Raw genomic sequence first — 22670 nt, forward strand, 5'->3', positions numbered from 1 at the left:
ATATCAGTAGGTGCAGGAAGAAGTGCAGCCAGAACCTAAGGAGAAGGTTCTGGAGGAGCCAGAAAATGGGCTGCAACCTAGTGCACTCGAGATAAATATGTGTCAGGGTCTCCGTCAGACCACAAAAGGGAGATGTGTCGGGGGGGGAGGGGGAGTGAACTATCCCACTTACGCACCTGTCCTCACAGCTCCATGAAGCACCTGCCAACTGATATCCCTGGCGGGCCGTGGAACCAGGGTGAAATACAAACTGGCCCCCCAGGGCCGCTCACCCTCCATAGGTAGTAGAAGGTTCTGCCACTTGGTGTCAGGGTGGGACACAAGGGTGAAGAAGTGAAAGGTATGGAGCACAAGCGTGTACAGCTATTTCCTAGGTACGGCTCAGAAATGAACTGGCTGCAGGTCATGCAGCCAGCTTGGGTTGTATGGAGGGGGCAGCCAGTGAGCACCCTCCTGCAGGACCTGCTCAAGGAAAGCCTGAGAGGAGGAGCACTCTCACCCCCTGGAGTATGCACCAGGACCCATCCTGTCCCCCCGGTTGTAGTCCAGGAGGTCTGTGGATCATGGTGGTACGTGCCAAGACCAACCTCCAGTGCATCAGAGGGGTACTCTGCCATATCCACAGAGCTGGGGGTTGTGTAGCAGGGGCTCCACGAGGCAGTGGAGCCACCACAGACTTGGTCTTTGAAAATGAAACCAGCTCCCAGGTCTGGGGGAGGCCCTGGTAGAAGACCAGCAGCTCGGAGAGATCTCACAGAAGGCCCCTCAGATGGAGATAAGAGTTGCTGAATCCCTCAGAGGAATGCGTGCCAGTGTTCCACACCGAACTAACTGCACCATAAAAGAGTCTCTGCAGGGCCTGGAGGCGGAAGACCTGGACCTGATTGCAGAGGCGGAGCGCGCCCTGTCCCCCCCTCCTCCAGGGGGAGACTCAGAACTCCCGCAGAAACCAAGTACAGCCCTGCCCAAAAGAACTCCACTTAGTCTCTGGAGGAGGGCCAGGGTACCTGGGGCTGGACTTAGGGCATTGGGCCACTGCCAGAGCAAGGACAGGACCAGCTGGTTTAGTACTAGTGTCAGCTCCTGCAGGGAAAGGCACCAGAGCAGTCCTGTTCACCTCTGCAGCTGCTCAGCCACCCTGTCCAAGTTGTGCCAGTTTTTTGACAGGAAGAGATGGGTGGCTGATAGGTAGCAGCAGACCTGCATTCCATGGGATGGCCTTCAGCACAGGTGGTAAGGAGCCTGCCCACCACTTGCCCCCGACCATCAGGCCAAAGTTCTTGACCCAGTTGACCTGGATGGAGGAGGCCACCATATAAACAGCTACACCAGGTCAGCCTGAGTCCTGCACCACAAGGAGTACATCAGCAGCATATGCTGACAGGACCACCTGTAACTCTGGATTGCAGAACATCAAACCTGTCAATCTCCTGTGGAGGAAAGAGGAAGGGCGTGGTGGCCAGAGTGTACAGTTGGCTTGACAGTGGGCAGCCTTAGCGCACTCCTCAACTGAAGATGACAGATTTGGTCAGGGTCCAGTTGAGCTTGACCAAACACTCCATGGAAGCGTACAGCACCTGGAGAAAGCCCACAAACCAGGGCCCAAAGCCAAATGCCTGCGGAGTGCCCAGGAGATACCCATGGTCCACCTTGTCAAACACTTTTGCCTGGTCCATGGACAGGAGGCCGAATGACAGACCATCTCTACACCCAAGCTGGAGGAGGTCCTGACCAAATAAAGATCATCAAAGATGGTACAGTGCAGTCCACTGTGTGCAGTTGTTCTGTGAATGCCAGCAGCAATCTTGAATTATTTGTTTCCATGGAAGACAGAAGGGCAGGCACCACCGATTCTCTCTGTTTTGCAGCTCATGGAATACTGCAGGACCAGCCACGTTGTGTTCATAATGCTCCTCACCAGACAGGTCGTCAGGTCCAGACCCATGCAGTCAGGCAGTGATGGCGAGTGCACAGTTTACAAGGGCTGCTAAAAAACAGCACAAAATGAAGTCGGAAGCCCATGGAATGATGGGACAGAAAACTGCATCATTTGACAGTGAGCATGCCTCCATGATGCACTGCGATCTGTTTCCCAAAGCTCCCAGTGGCAGAAGGTGATGAGTTGCACCCAGTCAGATAGCTATCCACAATGCAGTGCTCTGTCGATGCAAGAATGACGACTGTGGCCGCACTCCGCCAATACAAGGAGTGTTGTGTGACCATGCACAACGGATGTAATTAAAACGGCTTATGATCAGTGTAACTAAAGTTGACTTAGGCTATGTCTACATTAGAGAATTAAGGGTCACCTAAACACAAGATTAAATATAGTTTAATATAAGTAATTAGCACATATTCTAAGGGACCATTCAAGGTGAAGTGGCCCATTAACACCTCTGTAGTCATAGGACAAAAGAGGGGTTAGTGGTTTACAGATTTTGTAATAAACCATAAATCCACTCTTTAACAAGACTATGATTTTTAGTGTCTAGCAGGCTAATTTTTCAAAGTGTTGTGCAAGTTTCCTTTGAGGATGAGGACTAATAGGTCACATATAGAGTGATCAAAGTGACATATAAACCGGACTATGACAACACATTCTACATAGAGCAAATTGTGAGGACCAAATGGAATCTTCTCCTAGTTCAACATATCTTCTAGGTGGAACAGATAAACAAGAGCATGTCACAGTTATACTACATGCTTTTCCTGTCTGCTTCCACATTTGTTTCAAGTGCTTGGGGCAGGGTCTATGTTCCATTGTGGAATCTTTTGGCAGCATAAAGGGACCATTTAGCTAAAACGAGCCATTGGGGAATATTGCCAATATAAGAGGTTTTCTGGGTGGAAAAATATTTGTAAAGACTATTTTTGCAGCTGTCCACTTGCCCTAGTGTCTACTGCTTGAGCTTTGGAGAAATAAGTGATTAGGCAATATCTCCACTTCTCACTTCCTCAGGTTGGACACTTCCCCCCCCCCCCACAAAAAAAAAAAAGCTCATACCCTCACTTCCTTCTAACACAAGGCAGGCGTGCATTGTGCAATATCTAGCAAAGATGTGAATATAAACAAACAGATTCCTACTCAGTGGTATGCAGCTAAGATACCTGTCACATCATACTATATTTAGACTGTATTAGCATGCTGCAGTTTTAGCCAGTACAATATAGTACACAAATATATAGTATTTGGACCCTAACATCATGGGCCAGATTCTCCAGCCACTGGAGGATTCCCCTTGGGTAGGGTGGCTCTCCACTGTGTACCCACCCAACACTCTCAGTTGCTGGCATAAGAGGAATAGCTATATCCAGGGAAAAGGGGACATGACCAGTGCACCATAGTGATCTTTGACTGCCATATTGGTCTCTTGGAGCCATTTGCAACTAATACTCTTTAAAGCAACCTTTGGGCTGTTTTGGTTTATGCCTGCAATGGAGCCCAGATGACCCAGGGTCAGAGAAGCATAAAGGTAGCTTATGACCCCTTTGCAGATCCTGGTCTCAGCTGCATTAAAATGATCCTTGGCTGCAGCTGAGAATCTGGATCAGTGGACTAATACACACATGGAAGAAGATAGTTAAATGTATGCTGCATGCAAGTGAAACAAATAGGATATCACTTTAATACCTCTGTAAGTACAATCTGATAAAAAAAAAGTAAACATTACAAAAACAGCTAAGTCCGAAAAAGAAAATCGCAGTTGTATGAAGAGGAGACAAGACACCAATCCTGCTAGAGTTCCCATTGGTGGGTTTTGCATCCTAAATGAGGGGACACATTAGCCACCAAACTTTGCCCTTGTAGACTAACATATTGCTATGGATTTCATTTGTGTCACTAACTTCATTGCCAAATATACCCTGTGGTAGCACAGGGAAGTATGCATTTGCCTGTGGTACCTACACTAAATATATCTTGAGGGGCTGGGTATATTTGGTCCACATGTTCAGTTAATTTCATGGTAATTCCCCCACTGAACACTGAAGAAAAAGAGGTATCCTATGGGAGATGGTCACTAGTGAAAGGCATGATCACTAGAAGAAGGCAGATAGAGACTATACTGCAGGGAACAGTCACATGCTACATGACCTGGCTGGTCTTCTCCATCTTTAATTTCTTTTATTCTATGAGCTAATTCTCAGGCTGTACTCAGAGATGGAAAGGAACTTAAAGATAAATTCAAACGTTTTGGGATGTTTGGTACCTAGTGCTGTGATAAACTTCCCTCCCACAATGTAAACCGCAGAACCAAGACTGAGGAGTTTGTAGGGTTTCTGCAGAACTGTCTATGTTCTATTCTTCCCTATTTGCCCTGCACTAGAGCTGGTTAAAAGAGAGGGGGAGGGAGCAGTAAAATGGCCTTTTTAAAAGTGAAAAACCATTGACAAAATTACACCCAAAAAAAAGGAAGTTTTTCTGCAAATTTTTAGCAAAATGTATCAAAATTGTGCACCAGCTCTGCCCTGACGGTTAAATTCACCCCATGGAGAGGGCAAAGGCAAGGCCTAAATACTATTTGAACCTCAAATTAGGATTTAGGTGGAAATTAAATGGCCTTGGGTTGACTCTCAGATAGGTTTAGAACCTGCTCTTCTATGCTCTAGTTCTTTTTTTAGAAAAAATTTTAAGAGATTTATATTTTGAACATAATGTTAGGGACCCAGAAGCCTCTGCATATGGGCTGTCTTATAAAGAGCTAATTATTTGTTATTACCTGTACAGAAAGAATTAAGTTCCAAAATCTGTCAACATTAGCTACCACAAGACTTCTTTTTAGACCTTTCAAGAAAGCGTACTGATAGAAAATACTTCCTCCTCAATGCAGTGCCTCATTCTTCTGTGCTTCTTTTGCACAGGATCATGTCCTACAATAAGGCAAGGATTTGATTGTTCTACTTTAAGACAAGAAAACCTTGGAAGCCAGAGTTATCCAGTGGATCAAACCTTGATCTCCAAAAACATGGTTTGCAGTTTTAAGAGCCCTACATTGTCTGTAAGACATTAATAGTGTTTTTCGGTACCCTTGGTTTTCAGCCTCTTCGTACTTTTGACATATGAAGACCTTTGATGCATTTGTTATTAGCCTCTGAACTGCATGCATGTTTTATTTTGTATTGATATCTCGTCTTAGAAGAGATAAAAATTTATAGCAAACCAAGAGAAGGAGAATTTATCCCTATCTCTGCTGTCACTTTCTAAAAGTCTCAAATAAATGCTAGGCCTGAGCAAAATTGCCAAATGAATTTATCTCAAATAGTTTTATATTTTTTTCCATGGCACAGTAAGATTACAAAGAAACTAAAGAGTTTTGCTGAAGTAATTCCTTTTTTGCAGATATCAGATTGCCTGCAAATTGTCACCTGGCAATCTCTACACTCTTTTCAGCCCTGTCACCTAGCATGATGCCAACAGTGATACAAAGTCTTCTAGAGTATTTGATTAATTAAAAGCACAATGTCAAAGTGCAGTGTAAGTCACTTTGGTACTATGAATGCTATAAACACACTTTCAAGGTCTTCATCAGCAACAGAACAACATCCATTTCAGGCTGTCCTGATAAAAATATCAGTGAAAGTGAAATGCTATGTTACAGTTGAGGAAAAATCCATACTCCTGACCAGCATAGGTAAACCAACCTAATCCCAGTGTAGCCAGTGCTAGGCGGTTGGAAGAAATCTATACTGTGCAGCTGTGCCACTGTAGCAATTCAAGTATAGACAAGCCCTACCACACCTTTCAAGAAAAGCCATGAGAAATTAAGTCATATTTAGTGGGGGACCAGGAATTGTTGCTATCAGTAGATAGAATGTATCACTATGATAAGGCAATGTGCCTTTTCATACCCCTTCTGACTCCACACCTCTATACCTCTTACAAAGCCTTTTATTTTGCCAAGTGAAAAATTAAAAGAACAATTGTGTGTTTTACAGCATTTGTGTGACTAAAGATTTAATTTATGTTTAGGTAACATTAAAACTGTGAATGCTGTCAATTCACACACTCAGCCGTTCCATTGAGTTCCATTGACTTCTGAGGGCTTTGGATCAGGTCCTACAAGCTGATCCTTCCTGGGGGAAGCTAAATTCCCACTCAGTGTAATGGGAGTTCTACCTGTGTCAGAGTTTAGCATATGACCAGACTAAGGATTGGTCTCAGTGTCATGTCATTAAGGGATCAAGAGATGAAAATGCAGAGTGATGGAGCACACAGATGGTAAAATTCATTATATATAAATAGGAAAGTTATGTTTATATTAAATCTCCCCCCCCCATGTTTTGCTGATAAAAGGGTTTCCTCTCAGCAGCAAATGTTATTGTTTAAATCAGAATCTTCTGTTTTAGTGAAATATGCGTTACAAAGAAATGCAACCAGTAGAGACTAGAGTTTTGATAAGGCTACCAGAACTGAATATGTGTAATGACAGCATTAGAGCAGTGAATAGCTATCCATTGATCCACTCTCCAATGAGAAGAAAAGGAAAAGAACAATTTGTAACTGCATAAATAAAAATCTTGAGTCACACAAATGCCAGACAATTTGTATTTTTTCCCTTACAAAATGAATGACTTTCAGAGAACAGCAGATACACGGAGGCAAGGGGTTCAGGAGCAAGATGGATCCTTTGACTGTTGATTTTAGAGGAGAAAGGAGAAAACCAATTAAGGAATGTTATACATCTCTACCTGCTCTTGTCAGTAACTTCTCCTCTTGCATTCATTAGGACACACATCATCCATCATTTACATATCTTCCCTCTCACTTCCCTAATTATCAGAGGGGTAGCCGTGTTAGTCTGTATCCACAAAAACGAGGAGTCCAGTGGCACCTTAAAGACTAACAGATTTATTTGGGCATAAGCTTTCTGAAGAAGTGGGTTTTTTAAAGTGCCACTTCCCTAATTCCATTTCTTCTTTTCTTAGCCCTACCAATCCCACTAGAATATAACACTTGCACCACATGTGACCAAAAAAGACCCATCTAACTCAAGATCATTTGCAATTTCTAAGAAATCACGCTTTCTTCTGAGGATGAGCCCCACTAATTTATTCTCACATGCCCACAAAGAGTGATGCCTACTCTTCCACTCTCAGGTTACAATGCACAGGGGTAGGAATAGGTTCCCATTAATGTGATCTGCTGTTTCCTTGGTTGTGTTTTATGCTAACTGAATAGAGCAGGAATAGACACGCAATACATACTTAAGAACACTAGAGAGGCATCTACATTAGCAAAAAAGGTTCTCTATCCTAACAAAACTAGTATTTTTATTTCAGCAACTGCCAGCAGCAGTGTAGATGCCCCAAGTGATAAGCCATTAGCATGAATACAGCAGGTGTTTTATCCATAATCCCATATAAACAGATAAGTTTTTCATTTAAAACAAAAACAAAAAAACCACCACCACCACTACCAACAAAAAAACCCTTCCTGATTAAATATGGGTTTTCCAAAAAATTGAAGTGTTTCAGAAGTAATTGTTGATTTCAATGAAGTTTTCAAAATTTTCAATGGAAAAATTTGAAATAAAATGGTTAATTTTGAATCAGTATTTGGAAATGCTTTCTGTCCCTGCACCATAATCATTCCAGCTCTGGAAGGAACAATTGCAGAGAAAGTCTTGCTCAGCTTCTGTAGCCATGGGATGGAGCATGCTCAGTACAGATGGAATCTTTGGTGACTTAAGCAGTTAAACTCAAATTCCTACTAAGCATGTGCAAACAGATTTTTCAAAATATTATAACTTAGCCAAATTTGGATGGATTTTCAGAGAGATGGCAAAAGACACATTTCTGACACTAGGGCAACCCCTACCAAATTTTAAGCCTTTGTTCTAAAGCGTGAAGGTGCTAGAGTTGCAATTAAGCAGTTGTAGGAATTTTATTTTTTTATTCTATTTTTATTTTATTATTTTATTATTTCATTCTCAGAAATGGCTGAATTTTTTTAAGCATAAGTGTGTGTGTGTGTGTGTACGCACACATGCACAAATAAATCTTAGGCAGATATTTAGCATGGAAAATTTGTGAGTTTGGCAAGGTTATAAGCAACTGAAAACTTGGTTCTCTAAGGGAGTGTGTCAAGCAGTCTTAATTTTCAGCATTGCTACCAGCAACATCATTCATTGGCACACGGTCCACACACTACTAAGGGCACCTCCTCCTCGCTACTCAGGGGATTGGCTCCCTTCAGGGGATGCACCCTCTTCTGGCAATCTCTCCGCCTGCCTCTACACCTCTAGGGGAGCTTTCTTCAACGAGGGCTTCCAACGAGGTCCCTATACATGTTTCCCCCTTCTGGGGGTGTCAAAGTCAAAGTCCACTCTCCACTGACTGATCTATACCACTCCTCCCCCCCCCCCCCCCCCGGAGGCTGATAGGTGAACCTAGACCCACTCTACTCCAGATTCCTGCTCAGGAGCCCTCTCCTAAGCAGCCAAAGTCTACCCTATCTCATACTTTGCTACTTTTCCCCTGAGCCTTTCTGGCTCTCCTGGAGTTTGCCAGCTCAAACTCCCAGGAAGGAACTATACCTGCTTTTGTAGCCCCAAACACATCTCCCATTTCATAGGAAGGGCATGACTAAACTACTTCCCTTTCTCCCGCTCTCTCAGCTTCTGGACTTTATAGAGGCCCTGCCTGTTCCCATCCAGCTGAGCCTCATCTAATTAATCCCTGCTCCCTTTCTTCTCTTCCAGATGCAGCCTGGGGAGATAATTGACCCAACTAGCACTTTAACCCCTCCAGGGCATGTGTGGGGTGGACACCCCATCACATTCATTATAATTAAATGTTTTAGTACTGCAGCTATTATTGAAATTACAATAAAACTGTAAACCACAAGCACTTTGGGACTCTAGCTAGCTTTCAGTCTAATAGTTATAATATCCTGTCAATGCAACAGGTACTCTCTTTCAACACTTATGGTCTATTAAAACTAAAAAGGTCAAAACATCAAGTCAGAAACAGCCATGCTGAATTTTCTAATTTATATTCCCTTTTCTGACAGATGATAAACAACCCTAAAGATGGGTTGGCATTTTGTTTTCTAAAACACTTCTTTTTATGAAGTTTAAACACACTGCAAAATTGTTTCCATTCAGTGAACAAGTTAAGGTACTTTTTAGGATAGCAATTTGCAGTGCACCAAATCTACCCTGTAACTAGATGTTTCTTTCCAAAGAAGATGCTTTTTAAAGGGGCACCTCCAACTTGGGGGAAAAAATCACATTTCTCTCTGAAAATTGTAGATCTACTATAGTTACATGCAACACTTCGGATTATTGTAACAAAAAGAAAAGAAAGAAAGATAATTTTCTTTATTTCCCCCAGTTTATATGTGCATTTGACAGCACTTTGTACCCTCAGTTTATGGTTTTAGGCCCCGATCCTGCAAACGCTTAGTTGTGTGAGTAATTTGACTCATGTAACCAGGCCCATTGACTTCAATGGGGACTTGGTTTTTCTAATTAAAATTAGGTATAAATGTTTGCAGGATTGAGGAAGTGAAACAGAAAAAGCTACAGTACAAGGAAGGGGGCATTCTAGGGGGATACATGTGAAACCAGAGAGAATCAAACAGTAGAGGATCAAACAAGAGAGGCAAAGGAGGGGAAGGAAGATGGGTCACAGAGTGAAGTAATCAGCTTAGGGGAGAGAGAATGGGGAAGTGCAGTGCCCTGTAGGAACAGTGAAGGCTTTCCCCCGCGAGGTGGTTAGTGTGGCAGTGTTGTAGGAACAGTGAAGGCTTTCCCCCACGTGGTGGTTAGTGTGGCAGTGTTGTAGGAACAGTGAAGGCTTTCCCCCACGAGATGGTTAGTGTGGCAGTGTTGTAGGAACAGTGAAGGCTTTCCCCCACGTGGTGGTTAGTGTGGCAGTGTTGTAGGAACAGTGAAGGCTTTCCCCCACGTGGTGGTTAGTGTGGCAGTGTTGTAGGAACAGTGAAGGCTTTCCCCCACGAGATGGTTAGTGTGGCAGTGTTGTAGGAACAGTGAAGGCTTTCCCCCACGTGGTGGTTAGTGTGGCAGTGTTGTGTATGGGAGTGCAATTCCCCTCCCAGCCTGGTCCCTATCCACCCCCAGCCTAGGCAGAGCTTGCAGCTGATGCTTTGTTTGCTGGCATTTCCGTCCTGTGCACGTTCACTTCAGAGAGCGAGGGTGCCCAGCCCCAGCATGCCGGAGCGGGAGGCTCTCAAGCTCTCGCTCTCTTGTGGTCAGTGGCAGATGTGTGTGACCAGCAGGAAATCTCAGTACGCAAAGAGCCAAGGGGAACATCTCTGCGTGGGTGCCTCACACACAGCAAGCAGAGATGGGGCAGCAAGGGTGAAACAAGCCCCTGAAAGAATGAAAGTGCCCTTACCTCCCCCCCCCCAAGGGGCACAGGCAGCAGACAGGCCCCTGCCACTGGGGCTGTGGGAGGGTGAGGAGGGAGCGTCCTCTCTCTGGGAGGCGTAGGTGCAGATTGCAGGCTGTGTAGGGAGTCCCTCTCCCCCAGGATCTGCATTGCTTGCAGAGAGGCTCCTGAAAGGTCCCTGTTTCCAGTATTTGGGGTGTGAGGTAGGGGGCCTCTCTTCACCCAGAACTGGGTGGGGTGGCTTGGTAAGGAGCGGAAAGAGGATCTGGGGCAGTGAGTAGGGCAGTCCCCAGGGCTTAATTTGTGCCAGGGCTTGCCAGGGGTGAGCCCCAGCACCTCTAGGCTTGGCAATTCATAGCCCCTGCTCCTCTGGCTTGCCACATCAGTTATGAAAGTAAAAAAATTGCTTGAGCCCTAGCACCTAACTGCTTCAGCCCCAGCACCTCTTTCATTACAAATTAATCACTGGCAGTCCCCTTCACCCAGGACCTGGGAGTTCCTTGCAGTGCCTCGGTATTCCCCCTCCACAGGATTTGAGGAGGCCAGGAATGGGTAGAGCAGACTGGGGGGAATCTTTGCAGGGAGCCTGGGAATGGGGGAGTCTGGCTTTCCTCAAAAGGAGGGTGCAGGGCAGTGGCAGGAACCTCTTCTCCCAGAATCTGGGGGGCTTGTGCGAAATGACTGGGAAGGGGTCCGTGCCCCAGGGTGTGGGGCCTGGATGTGCCTGGGGTGGGTCCCTCTCTCCAGGGTACCTGCGTGTGGGGGTGCTGAACGTGACACGATTCACCCACTGAGCGCAGCTGATAGGCCAACAGCACTTCCTCACAGAGAGGAAAGCAGCGTGCCTGGGGTGGGGGCCGGCGAGAGGTGAATGAACGCAGCTGGGGGCCGGTTGCACACACTGCCCCGGCTCTGGGCTGTGTGATCCCAGCCCGTTCGCTGCTCCTCGCACCCCCTGCCAGACGCGCCTTCTCCAGCCCGGGCGGACCGGCCAGCCGGGGAAACTCCAGCAAGGTAGGAGCGGAGCGGGCCGCTGCCAGAGTCAGCGGCTGTCACCAGCCCCCACCCCCCTTGCTGGCGGGGAAGGGTGACTTTGTCCTGAGGCTCCCTGGGGAGAGGGGCGCAGAGCCACCCGGCGCAGGAGAAGGGGTCTGGGCTGTGCCCCCTGTAGGTAGCCCAGCGGCTGGGGAGGGAGCGGGCACCCAGGGACAGCCCGCGCCCCGCCACCTGCCCGCCGCTCGGTGGGAGTGCGCGCTCCTCTCCGCGGGCTGTTTCACCATCGCTGCCAAGCTTCCTGCCGCGGAAGTTGCAGCAAGCGCATCAGCTCCAGCAGCTCTGTTTCGACAGGCGGGCGCCACCCTGCTCGCCCAGCCTGCGGGAGGCGCCGGGCGGAGCGCAGGAGAGTCATGCCCCGGCCCGGGGAGAAACAAACCAAGACGTGGCACTAGCTGGCCAAGTATTTAGTCAGGGAGGAACGATGAGAGAGAGCCCCATGGCCCTGCCATGGTGCGAATGACCCCTGTGGGATGGGGGAGAATAATGCTGCTTACTCCCCCTCTCCTTTTATAAAGCGCTTTTGAGATCCCCTGATCAAAAGATGCTATAAGCATAAGGCATCACGTATGGCCCCAGCACAGTGAGGCCCTGGCCCCATTGTGGCTTCCGGGCATTGTTGCAATATAAACGTTAAATAACAAGAGGGCCTAACCCTGTACCCGTTACCTACCAATGTAGGCCTTACCAGGACAAGTGATCTCAATAAAGTCAAGGGGGCTACTGTGTGAATAAAGGCTTCTCTGGTGAATAAGGGTTGGTGTGGGATCATTACTGCAAATGGTTCTGTGGTTTCCTGTGGAAATTCCTCGTTATGGGGAACTTATTTTAAATTTTCCTCCTGTTATAAATGGAAATCAGACAGATGACTATGATCCTAAAATTGTATATTAGGTGATTAAAACTAAGAGATACATAATATGCTATACCTGGGGTTATAGAAGAAATGCACAGTAGTTAGGATGAACACTTTGCACTGAACACATCAACTGGACAGAACTGAGTATAGTTCACCAAAGAAGAAAAACAATCTTCTTTTAAATACAAGCTGAGGAAAAGACCCATTTAAAAATCATTGTTACTATTGGCAGTTTATTCTTAAATCCAGCTCTTTTTTCTAGAATGAGTTAATTACTTGTGGCATTCAGTACCCAGTATGGGCCTTTATTAATTCAAGATTGTATTCTGCTTAGGATATCTAAAAAGTTTAGAATCTCTATCTTCAGGGCAGGGAGTACATCTTTATCTGCCTCATGTTTTGCAAGCACAATCTAAGTAAATGGTAATGAATATGGGTTAAGAGAATTCACAGAACTACAATAATGATTCCTCTTACTTCTCTGGAAAAACATTTAGGGGCAAGTTCTCTCACCTTACTCATGCAAAGTAGTTATATTTAAGTCCATATAATGGAGCAAGGCAAGCAAATTATTTTTATCCAAGTCAAATCTATTAGTGTAATAGTAATATCAGTTTTAATTTGATTTACCATATTTGGTATTATAGGAACTCTGTTTTTGTAGTTAAAGGTGCTGTTCTTCTCTGCAAGTTAATTTCTCTTAATGTTTTTTTATTTATTTATTAATGGAGATATCCTATCTCCTAGAACTGGAAGGGACCTTGAAAGGTCAGCCAGTCCAGCCCCCTGCCTTCACTAGCAGGACCAAGTACTGATTTTGCCCTAGATCCCTAAGTGGCCCCCTCAAGGATTGAATTCACAACCCTGGGTTTAGCAGGCCAATGCTCAAACCACTGAGCTATCCCTCCCCCCTTATGCATGCTTCAAGGAGAGTTCTCTCTCTGTGGGCTAGATTCGGCAGTTCCTATTGAGGAAATACTAGCATTAAATGTAGTCGGGCATTTAACTCTGGACACCACTTTTAGAAAGAAGGCTGAACCATGAAGGCTCATTTTCATGGTTCGTTTAATTCTGAACCCAAATATGAACTTGGATGTGTAATCCCAAACTACTTCATTTTCAGTATTTTTAGATCAGGTATTTATCTCTTGGTTTTGGTTCCTTCTGCAGTTCCCCAAAATCCTTGTTTTTGGTTAAGATGTTCACTTTTAACCAGGGCTCCAGCTCCGGAGCAAGCGCCAGGCAAAAACCTGCAGCTCCACTGCTCTGCCCTTCAGCTCTGGGCTCCGCTCCAAAGCCCTGCTTTTAACAAATACCATTTTCATGTATAAATCCATTAATGTCAGAGTTAATGACGTTTCACACCTCATATTGTTTCAGTATTATAGCATCTTTACAATAATGTTCTGCTTTAGTAGAATGATATTGATGCTTACAGACACTCACTATTTGTTTCAATCTAATTTTTGTCCCCAGTGTCAGAGCTGTAAAATATATGCCATCATCTTCATGAAGTGCTAAATTAGGAATGTCTTTTTTGTTTAAGTATTTTACATTTCTTATTTATTGGCTATGCAAAGTTGTGTCCTGTTACAGAAAAAATTGTACAGTACTTAGATCTTTGGGGCAGGAACCATATTTTTGTTCTGGTTTGTACAGCACCTAGCACAATGGGGTCCTGATCCATGAATAGGGCTTCTAGACACAAATAATAAGAAGCCAAACCTGGCATGGCCTAAATAGGTGCAAGTGCTACTTTGTTTACTGTGGGGATCGGATTGGGCTCTGGCATAAGTGGGCACAATTAATTGAAGTCAAGGGGAATTGAACCCTGTTATCCCAGGGCTGAACATGCTCTGTAGAATTTTATATATGAATATCATTACATTTTACATAACTGTAATGCAAGGCAGCACATAGCAATTTCTATTAAGCCACTGTAATTGTCATGTACCCTGATTAACAATACCTTTCTGTTTTGAAGAAAAGGTACTTCCTTTGTTTTTAGCAGCAAGCTCATGACTTCACATTTCTGCTTTTTGTTTCATTTCTTTTAATTGAAATGGCTCTTAATATCCTGTAAGAATCTAATTAGAATTTAGTAGAGCTCCCTTAAATTCACACCAATGGCTGGAAGACCTGGTGTGAAGGACTGAATTTTGTTAGCTGAGAAGAAAAACTAACACCGCCACATCACAACATACTTTTAAACAACAATTGACAAATCACTTTAGTTTTTAAATTAGTGATAATGCTACATGGTATTCTTGTAAAATATTACTACACCATATACTGGTCAAATGTAACCAAGGATTAGTCCACCCTCACATCAGTTTTGTGCAGGTTCAATTCCACTGAATTCAGGGAAGATACTCCTGGTTCATGCCATTTAGGCACAGATGTTTGTTTTTAGTGTAGTGAAGGCTTGGTAATATGAGACTCCACTGTGGAGACTTCACACTGAAAGATCTGCACAAAGATAAAGGATAAAATATAACCCTCAGCATGAAGAAATATTGTTATAATCTGAAACCCCAGTAGAAACATTGCTCTTTACAAATTCTCAGATTTTTCCAGGAACATTCACTCTTTTTCCCCTGCACATTTTTTAATTAAAAACACCATTTCCTCCAATGGGCGTTCAATATGTTAGAACACACATTTTGTGCAAGTGTCCCTTCAAGATGTATTTTTCATCTGCAATATCTAGATACGTCAAATGGAGATAATTAACTGCAGTATGGGCTGTGACTGTCTGGAGGAGGTTTCAGGCAATCAACAAAGTAAGATGCATAGTTGAACAACCCTGTTTTAGATTTTGAGAAGATTTCTATCTAGACTAAGTAGGTATGGCTGGAAAATGTGTAGTGGGGGTATTGTTTGTTCTTTTCTTTAAACACTCCCTGTGAATGCTACAATAGTAACAAGCTGTTCTGGTGGCTGGAATCAAACAACTGACAGGAACCTTAAAGATTGAATTGAGTAATTTGTGTTTTAACTCTTGCTGCAAATTGTTGATGGGAATCCTGATCGCTTAGTGCACAACATCCTCAAGCAGGTGCTGATGCCATTTGAAGCCAAAGCTACCTCTGTTCACTATGTAAAAAAGTTTTGTTTGCATTTCATTTTTAACACTTTACTGCACTACCTATAACTTAACCATGTGTCAGGCCTTGAGCAGCTTCTACAAACTGTCTCCATGATGTGTCCGCTATGTGCATTCTTCTATGTCCTGATGGAACATGAAAAACAGGAAAGGGGTAAATTCTGCTCTAAGAATGCGATTTAGCCAGAACATCTCTCCGGGATTTAGTTGCTTTAGTTTTACCAACATTTTCCAAAGACTTAGGTTTGGGGTGTTCATTTTTATGTTTGTAAGGGTAACCTCAGCTGACAGAGTGGAGAATGTAGAGCTTTTGTCTAAACTTTGTTTTCTTTGATACTGTGTTTCTTTAGTTCTTTTTGTTCTGCGGTAAAACCTATTCAAGGGGGCAAAAGATGGTGACTCAGTGTCTTCTGAGAATCAGGCAAAGAACCTGCAGTTCTTATGAGCAGAGCAGTTCAGAGTCACCCTGATTCTTCCTCCAGTGGCAAACGCTACACAGTGTGAGGAGCAATATCTTGCTCAACTAATTCAAAACTTGAGGGTATTTGTTACTTTTAGTGTGTCTGTGCAAATAAACTTTTCTACACAACCTAAATGTTCAGCCTGGTGGCTAGATAATACAAAGGAGAGTCACTAGTATATTGTCATGTGCAGTCACATGCTGCCAGAACCAAATCTTTGTAGGTAAGTGAGGCACAGAAGGATTCTGCATTGTGGCCTCTGGCCATCCTCATTTATTCAGAAGTATATTCTTATATTTATTCAGTGCTGTATCTTAAGGCAAGGTAATACTATAGGTATACTATAGATGTGGATGTGTGGCGGGGTGACTACTCACCTGCACATGCCTCCTGCTGGTCCTCCTGGGTATTAGCTCTTCCAGCCCAGAGCACCCTCTGCAGGCCAGTGTCTCGCCTGTTGCTGGCCAGTGTCCCTGACCCCAGTGCCCTTTTACGCTGGGGTTCTGCCCCCAGCAGTAACCCACAATCTGAGTCTCCCCACTAGGGGAACCCCCAACCCTCTATCCCCACCTTGCCTTAGTGGCTACTGCCAGTCATCATCTAGCCCCCACTTACTGGGGCAGACTGCAATCTGTAAACCACTCATCATCGGCAAGAGGGTTAGGACCTGCTGCCTTTGCCTATCTCTGGGCTGCCCTCTGCAGCCCCAGTACCCTTTTTAGCAAGGCCTGCAGCCTGGGTTTTTTTCTGGCTGGAGCTCCCCAGCTCCCTCTGTCCTTCCCCAGCACTGCTCCACCTCAGGTACCCTTCTCAGCTGCCAGGTCCTTCTTTCTCAAGAGGCTGGGGGGGTCTGCTGTGTCTGGCCCACAGCCCTCTTATAAGAGTCAGCTGGGCTCTGATTTAGCTGGCCACAGCTGTGGTCAGCTACTCACTCAGCTTCCCCAGCTGTTCTTAATCCATTTTACCCCACCACAGCCCTCTCCAGGACTGCTTTTAACCCCTTCAGGGCAGAAGTGGGGCAGCCACCCCACTATAGGGTGGCTGAAATCCACTCCATTTAATGCAGGTTACCTGCAGCCATCAAACTCCTATTAGGTTGCAACTCAGTCCCTCCCAATGGCCCATAGTTTGGCCATCCCAGGGCTAAGAGCCCTTCTAAGTACAGGTTTCAGAGTGGTAGCCGTGTTAGTCTGTATCAGCAAAAAGAACAAGGCATACTTGTGGCACCTTAGAGACTAACAAATTTATTTGAGCATAAGCTTTTGTGGGCTAAAACCCACTTTATCAGATGCATGCAGTGGAAAATATAGTAGGAAGATATATATATATACACACACACAGAGGACATGAAAAAATGGGTGTTGCCATACTAACTATAATGAGAGTAATCAGTTAAGGTGGGCTATTATCATCAGGAGAAAAAAAACGAAGTACAATTACTGCTCTAGTCTTCTTCTATAAAAAAATGTGATTCCTCATCCCATTCAGAAGAAAAGTCTGCATTTCAGGCTAGACACTTTATATGCCAGATTGATTCTCAATGAAGAGAAACCATGTTATTTGTGCAATTAAGGCGGCTTCCTGCAGGGAAAGTGATGAGAGCAATAACTAACTGCTGATCTAAAATACCACTAATTTGGGGGGAGATCCATTGACCAATGTGAGGAAAAAGTTTAACTTTTAAATAGTCGCTATCAAACTACTCTGAAAATTCCCACTTTAAAGTTGCAACTGGAAATAAAATCACTTGTTGCCTTTTAATTCACAAATTGGGAGCAAACGTAAATGAAAAAAGGGGTTATGTGAGCCCTCATGTTTAAGCGGAGTCTCAGAATGGAGTTAGCTGGCGGGGGGATGGGGAGAAGAAAGGATATCTGAGAATCATCCACTTTTCCATCTTCTGGAAGCTTGAGGAGAAACTAAACCATCTCAGTTTCTCCTCTTTCACAGCAATAGTGAACCATTTCCCTTGTGTGTAGACACACCAACATTACTGTCTAGGGAAGCAATGGATCGACAGGTTGGATGAGCTGAATAGTTGGCCTAGAATACAGACGCATCCCTTGCTCCTTTGGGAGTGATTTCATTGTATAGGGAATTGCTCCGTAATTATTAGAACATCTGATGTTTGTAAAGTGTTTTGAGAGGCTCGGATAAGTGCAAAGTAGTAGTATCAGAAAGTTTCAAAGGACACGGGGGTCAAGAATACCATTTTGTAGGCTTTCATACCACTTTCATACCATTGCAGAGAAAGAAGAGGTATCAGTAGTATTGGGAGGCACATCTCAGTCAATTTATTTCACTTGCGCCCCACATCAGCAGGCAACAAAGCGAATTCTTCAATACAATGTCAAATCAGGTAGTGCTATTTTTAAATAGGTAAAGATACATTGAAAGAAAAGGTAAAAAGTTTTTTGGAAAGGGATATGAAGAATATAGGTGGTTTGTAGGGAGAGGAGTAGTGTAATATTAGAGTACATGGGCCCTGATGTTTGAGCAACATTTGACAATCCAAATCCAATTGTACTCTATGTCCCCAACACCCTCTCAAGATTTTTCTGCCCTCTCCCCATCTTTTCCCTAACGCTCCAGGATTGCTTTGCTATCTACAGGAGCCCTGAAGGTAAGGCTACCTATCCTCTCAGCCAGCGATTCTCAAACTGTGGGTCAGGACCCCATTTTAATGGGGTCACCAGGTTTGGCATTTGACTTGTTGGGCCTAGGGCTGAAGCCAAAGACCGAGTCCCACCCCCCAGGGCTGAAGCCAAAGCCCAAGGGCTTCAGCCCAGGGGGGGTGGGACTCAGGCTTCAACTTCAGCCCGGGGGGTGGGACTCAGATTACAACCTCCCTGCCCAGGGGTGAAGCCCTTGAGCTTCAGCCCCAGCCCTAGGGTGATGGGGCTCAGGCTTTGACTTTGGCCTCTCCGCCCTGGGCGGCGCTTTGGTTCCTCTTCCTAGGGCCATGTGGTAATTTTTGTTGTCCGAAGAGGGTCTCAATGCCATGAAGTTTTGAGAAATGCTACTAGTGTCTCAGTTTTTCAGAGGATGCCAGATGGCTAGTTTCCTTAGACATTTTGGGGGCCCCTTCAGATGTCCCTGCTGCTGCCTCAATCTACATGAAGAAAATCTAGAGGCTCTGTATTGCAGCAGCAAGGGAAGGAAATGCTTCTGGACATTGTAGTACTGACTGCTTGGAGCTGAGAGATCTCAGTTCTATTCCTTGCAGCCCGAAGGCTAGAACTGCAGCGCTAAGGAAGTCCCAAGGTAGTGTATTTTGGGGTTACCCTGGCGATCTTGGAAACCTCAGCCTACACTCCACCATTTCAGAACCTGGAGCATGTCTTATTCCATGCAGTGGTGGTGGGATTCTTTGATATGTGGAGGAGGATATCTTTCAGACAGCGTCCAGATTCTCTGTTGCCCTGAATCTTGTGTGGTCATTTGCGCTCTGGTAAAATGGACTCTAAAGCTCTACGAAATCAGAATGGTAATGATTCAAACTCACTTTGCACTGGTGTAAATGACTGCACCGGGTGCAGGGCAATGGGATCTGATATGTAGGTCCTCAAAGGATAACTGTTATTGATCAAGGGAGACCATGGGCACACCTGGAAGTCCCCCAGAGTTGGCTGCTTCAGGGGAGTGAGCACTCAGTAGCCATTAAAGAGCGAGGTTGAAGGAACAGCCATTTGGTATGGAGGAGAGACAGGAGAGGGATTTGAAGGCCACTGGGCAAACTTTTCAGAGCACATCAAAAGTAGTGGGGGGAAGAGACTTCTAGACAGAGGAGTGATGGCCCTGGGAAGGGAGAGGGCAATCAAAATATTTGCAGCTAAAATGTTTTCCCAGTTACTGTTCAGAAATTTGAGAGTCCCCACCCCTCAACAGGCAGGGACACTTCTTACGGGGGTTTCTTCTCTGAAGTGCTTTTTTACTCACACTATGAATGTGGTTACATTCTCATGACTGTTACTATTAAAATGATGGACGCTGCATGGAAAATATGAATAAGTATTAATACATGCCATGCATCTGTTGCCACTGTCCCGCATGTCCCTGACAACAGAAAGTTTCCTGTTGTCCTCAGATAATCCCAGTGATAAAGTGTCCACTGAAGTGCTAGTTTATCATCCTGTGCCTGGCAGGGAGAGGCTACAGAAGGCGGGGTAAATCTGACTTTAGCCGCATTGCTAGTCCATGGTGGTGAGAGAGCAGCTAGAGCAGAAGGTCCGGTGCAGGCTTTGCCTGACTTCCACTCAGGAGCATTATCAAGGTAACTTAGGGAATGAAAGATGTGACTTCTAGCACTCTGCCCCATCCCCCAACAGGTACCTTTATTCATAGACTCCAGGAAACAAGCAGTCCCCTCAGTCCAGAATTTTAAAATTAGATAACTAGTGAATCCATCTGATGGAAGGGAACAGAAGACTGGTAATGGGGCACCGAGCCTTCCACCTCTGGATTGCTTGTAAGAGCCCAGCGCACATTAGTAGCAACTGAAAGTTTACCAACTTCATGGCAGAGAAGTGAAGTTATTTGGTGGACTCAGTTCAGTTCCCAGGGCCCCCCATTGCAAAAAGCCTTCATCAAAATTAGTACCCTTTTTGCCACCCTCAAAAACAAGGTTGACGGCTGACTACATATGGACTGAGCTACTCTCCGCCCCTAGAGTTGTGCACCCACTAGGCCCTGGAGGGAACATTAGCAGACCAGCATGAAGTTCCTCTGGGTGCTTGTCCTGTATCTGACCTGCGAATAATGGCCTCCAGCACTGACAAGCAAGCAGCTATCACAAATACAAAATTCTTATGCAACTTTTTTAAATAATTTTTTTTTTACAGTTATATTAGGAGACAAAGATACAAAGTTATTTTTGAACCTGGGAGATTCTCATGCTTCAGTCAGATGCATTGCCAGTAGCCAGAGGCTTATCATATCCCCAGAGGTTCACGTACCGTATCTGATTTTCCTGGCCATCCCCAGCCAGCACAGCTCCTATAAGTCTCTCTGGTGGAGAAGAGGTTGCAGACACTGCAGGGTTCTGATGTGAGCAGACTTTCTGCTGTTACCCTGCACCTGTTTTATGCTGTGCACAGAGCAGGGTTGAATGCAACCCCATCTATTTAAAGTAGTGTTTTTGACCTCTAGTACTTTCTGACTCAAAGTGATTATTAGTTAACAGCTGAATATAGCACATGGGTTTGCAGGCTGCTTCTCACGGTGAGTAAAAATACAACTCCTCCCTTGCATAGCTTCCAGTAGAAACAGATCATGACTAACAGCTTCCAGATCATGACGAGAGGACTCTGGGCAAGATAAAAAGACAAGTGGGATGGAGGGAGGGAAAACATAAGAAGCTTGTGCACTTTCTTGAGCGGTACAGATCATATTAGCACCTATTTTTCCTGTAAAAAACGTTAATACTTAGAATTAACTGGAGGATCATAGTGTGAAGGACTATGGAAAAGGGTGGGTAAGGAGGAGAGATTTCAAGGAAAAGAGGCAGGACATGTGGCATATAGAAGCCTGAGAGATGCTCTTTGGAATAAAGTGGGTATGGAGTGATGTAGACTTGCTGGGGATCAGGATACGAACAAGAGTGGTGAGCGTTAGAACAGTGTTCATAAAATCTTCTAATTACAGAAGGATGAGAGTGTTGTTTCCTTAGCAGCTAGGCAGTACCAGAGCAGATTTAAAAATTTTATTTAAAGCGAATGTTAAAAAATTATATAATACATAGGTTGAGAAAAGAGTGTCTGTATATCTGGGTATAGTGCTTGGATTATCCAAAAATACAAAGTAAGCACTATATGTATCTTATTACTTTAAAAACAAAATCAGCAATAACCCCAATTTAGGTAAATAAATTTAAGAATACAGTTTAGATATTAGCAGCCAAGTATTTGGGTACATCATGCATGAAAAGTTACGCAGAGAGTTGGTTGTGGAAAGCAAATATATCAGTGAGTGAAGATTGTCTCTCAGTAATTGAGAATTTAGGGTAGATTGTCCATTTGGAAAATACAATCCATGAGGAAAGTATTTGTTACTTTCCCCACTATGCTTCTGTGTGCCTGGAAAGCAGAATAGATGTTTTTTAAATTATTAGCTTCTCTCCCCTTCCCCCCCCCTTCACTGCTGTTAGGATTCTATCACAACGCAGAAGCAATAAGGATGCATCAGCAGCATTGGCCAGAAGACTCTTTCTGAATCTAATGTAGTTACTGTCAGTTTGACTGTAAGGTAAAACAAACAAACAGCTTTTTCTCTTGAGGTAAGAGTTAGGTCCATTTCTGAAAGCTATGTAGTCTATCAGAACAGAGGGTTTTTCTCCCCTTCAGCTGTGTTTTTTTGACCAAGTTTGGTATCTGGGAGGCCAGGGCTCAGGGGGGAAAATGCTTGTGGAGATAAGCCATCATTGTAAACAAGTAAGGGTGTGTACTACAAATGGGCATGGAAGTAGAACACACCCATAACTGCAGCAGCTGCAGTTTGGTTTTGTAGTTTGCTGCCAGAAGGGAAGCCAGTAATCCTGATAACATAGCACTAGTACAGCACGGGCAGAAGAGTCAGTGGGTTTAGGATAGGTCAGTTGTAAGGATAGACTCAGCACCAAAGCTAAGGCATTTTTAATCCCACTTTCAGTGGTATGGATCGTGTCTTTATATAAGCTTGGACAGAGCCCTTCCGGTGTGTCTCTAATAGCCTCCCTTCCACCACCACATAATCATTGGCTCTTTCCAGAACAATCATTCCATTCCCCTCTATCTAGAAGGAGGCATGAAGGGAAGGCGTGAAGGGAAAAATTCTGTCGGAAAAGCCATGTGATCCTCCTCAA

General features: G+C 44.6%; 1 protein-coding gene across 1 annotated transcript in view; it reads left to right on the forward strand.

Annotated features, from left to right (window-relative positions):
- The first annotated feature begins 11228 nt into the window (after nucleotides 1-11228).
- The window catches only part of APBB1IP (amyloid beta precursor protein binding family B member 1 interacting protein), a 107116-nt gene continuing 95674 nt past the window's right edge, over nucleotides 11229-22670 (forward strand). Inside the window, exon 1 of the mRNA XM_054017026.1 lies at nucleotides 11229-11367. The gene's annotated coding sequence lies outside the window, so the exon portion shown is untranslated. The remainder of the gene's footprint in view (nucleotides 11368-22670) is intronic.

Source organism: Malaclemys terrapin, chromosome 2 (genome assembly GCF_027887155.1).
Source record: "Malaclemys terrapin pileata isolate rMalTer1 chromosome 2, rMalTer1.hap1, whole genome shotgun sequence".
NCBI lineage: Eukaryota > Metazoa > Chordata > Testudines > Emydidae > Malaclemys > Malaclemys terrapin.